This window comes from Dipodomys ordii, unplaced genomic scaffold (assembly GCF_000151885.1).
Source record: "Dipodomys ordii isolate 6190 unplaced genomic scaffold, Dord_2.0 Scaffold37, whole genome shotgun sequence".
Taxonomy (NCBI): domain Eukaryota; kingdom Metazoa; phylum Chordata; class Mammalia; order Rodentia; family Heteromyidae; genus Dipodomys; species Dipodomys ordii.
This window is the reverse complement of record NW_012267253.1, coordinates 704404-707146: the sequence shown is the minus strand read 5'-3', so window position 1 is coordinate 707146 and position 2743 is coordinate 704404.

Here is a 2743-nt window from a genome sequence, read left to right as displayed (position 1 = left end):
CCTGAACTCTGGGCCTGGGCGCTGTCTCTCAGCTCTTCAGCTCAAGGCTAGCACTCTACCACTTGAGCCACAGCGCCACTTCCGGCTTTTTTCTTACGTGGTGCATCCTCGAGCATGCAAGGCAAGTGCTCTACCACTGAGCCACCTTCCCAGCCCAACACCAATTTTTTTAAACAATTTAATTTGTGAAAATGACTACAAACTTTCATCAGATCAAGAAATTTCATATTTTTTTCTCTTTTCTCATAGCACCTTATCTATATAAGTTAGACTTTTCTAAATAAAGTTATTTTCACAATGGAAGGCTGTATACATAGATACCACAGCCACAGTTGGAGTGTCCTTAACTTTGTTTAACTTAATAAGCAAACATGATTATCAAGAGGAAGATACTACAAATCTAAAGGAAGTCATAATACTGAAGACCACAGAATTAAAATTAAAAACTATCTTGATATACTTCAGCCATGGCTCAGAAATAGTAAGATGAAACCTAATATAAGAAAAGGCTCCTCATATAATTAAAATTTATTGGTATTGTAAAGGTGATGTACACATTTAATTTAATCCTAGCTTTGTCTTGTTTCCGTATCTTCTGTGAATATTGATATATATATATATATATATATGACAGATTTATTGGTTTATGTTTATATTAGTCATCTTTGTCATCATAAAACAATTGACTCTAAAGAGAAAATATTATATTTGGATCATATTTTGAGAAGTGTTGATTTTTGATCTGTTGGCCCATTTAAAAAAAATTTTGTTTTGCGGCCTGTGGTGAGTTGGCATGCCATTGTGGGGAGGTTTTGCAGAGCAAAGAAGCTCTCCTCATAGTGAAAAGTGAGGAGATGTCAGTAATGTCTTGACATCAGAGACATTTTGATAGTCTAAACAAATCACTAAAAAAACTTCATGTTTCCAAATGAAATAATTATAGCAATATTTATCAACTGCCAATTGTGAGCCAGGTAGATTCTAAGCATTTTACTTAAAGGCAACCTTTTAAAAAGTAGATACTGTAATTACATTTTCTTTTTCTTTTCTTTTTTGTCTGTCGTGGGGCTTGAACTCTGGGCCTGGGCGCTGTCCCTGCACTCTTCAGCTCAAGGCCAGTGCTCTACCTCGAGCCACAGCCCTACATCCAGTTTTCTAGTGGTTTATTGTCGATCAGAGTCTCATGGTCTTTTCTGCCTGGGCTGGCTTTGAACCGTGTTCCTCAGATCTCAACCTCCTGAGTAGCTAGGATTACAGGCGTGAGCCCTGGGCACCTGGCTACATTTCTTTTAGAGAGGAGGAAACAGGATCAAGGACAACAGGTCTTGCTGGAGGTTGAACTAAGTAAGGGTGGGGGTTTCTGGGACTTACATTCAGGCAATTTGGTTCCCAAGGTTATACTCTCAAGTTCATACTTTCAAAATCATATTCTAAGTTGCTTCTAAATGAATAAAATGAAAATGACTTCCTTTTTGGGGGGGTGGAAGCTCAGAGGGGGCAGAGTGTTGCTTGCTCCGGAACTCACCATCATTTTGCCTCAACCTCAAGAATGCTGGAGGGTTGTCGGCACAGTGACCACATCCAGCTTGATTCCTTGATTTCTCTGAGATGGGTACTACAAATGATACAGTCAAGATAAACATTATAAATAAAAGGAAAAGGATCTTTTGTCCATTATCCTTTTTCATAACTGTTTAGTCTTGAGGTACTAGGGATAAAACCCAGAGCCTTAACATATGCCAAGCCAGTCCTTCTACCATTGAGCTGCATCCCCACCCCTCCTTTGACATTGCTATGGAGCATCCCATTGTGAGATGGAATGGTAACTTAATCCATCTTGATGTGGTTTGCTTCTTGCTTCTCACATACACAGTATGTGTTCATGGGACTCTGAACTGGAATTTCTGTCACAAAATATTCACATGTCACAAAATATTTCAAGTGTCCACAGAATTGCCATATAAATTTTCTCATCCAACATATGTTAGAAGGTAAGATTTGGCAGGGCACTGTTAGCTCACACCTGTAATCCTAGCTATTCAGGAGGCTGAGATCTGAGGATCATGGATCAAAACCAACTCAGGCCAGAAAGTCCATGAGATTCCTACCTCCAATTAATTACCAAAATAGCTGGAAGCAGAGCAGTGGGCTCAAGTGGTAGAGTGCCAGCCTTGAATCAAGTGCTCAGGGACAGCACCCAAGCCCTAAGTTCAAGCTCCAGGATGGGCACCAAAAGAATAAAAGAAAAAAAAAAGATAAGATCAGTTTGGCAGCATGATTATTACTACCCTAACAAGGGAAGACAACTTTCTGCTCTTTCCTTTGCTGGTGGAAACTAATGTGTCTACAGCTGCTGGATGCTCCCTCCATTCCAAGATAGAAAAACAAAACAAAAACGTCCAGAGGGAACAATGGTAACTCTATCCTTATTTATACTTCTTTTAGGGACTGATTTTATCTTTGTTCCATTTTTTTTGTACTTCCAGTTTTTTTTGAACATTATCTGACCTTATTTATTTTAAAAGTCAAGATGAACCATTTAATACAAAATATCTGAATAGGAGCTATCCAGAAAACCTGGGGGCTTCTGGTTGCTGTATACCTCTTAGCAATCTCTGAATACCTCTACCCATGTATAGGGGAGGGATCAAAAATGGTACTACATTAAGTTTGTTCAGCTTTACTCCATTTGTCCAGAGCAATTTTACTCTAAAGCAAAAGGAAATTACTCTTCATGAGCCCC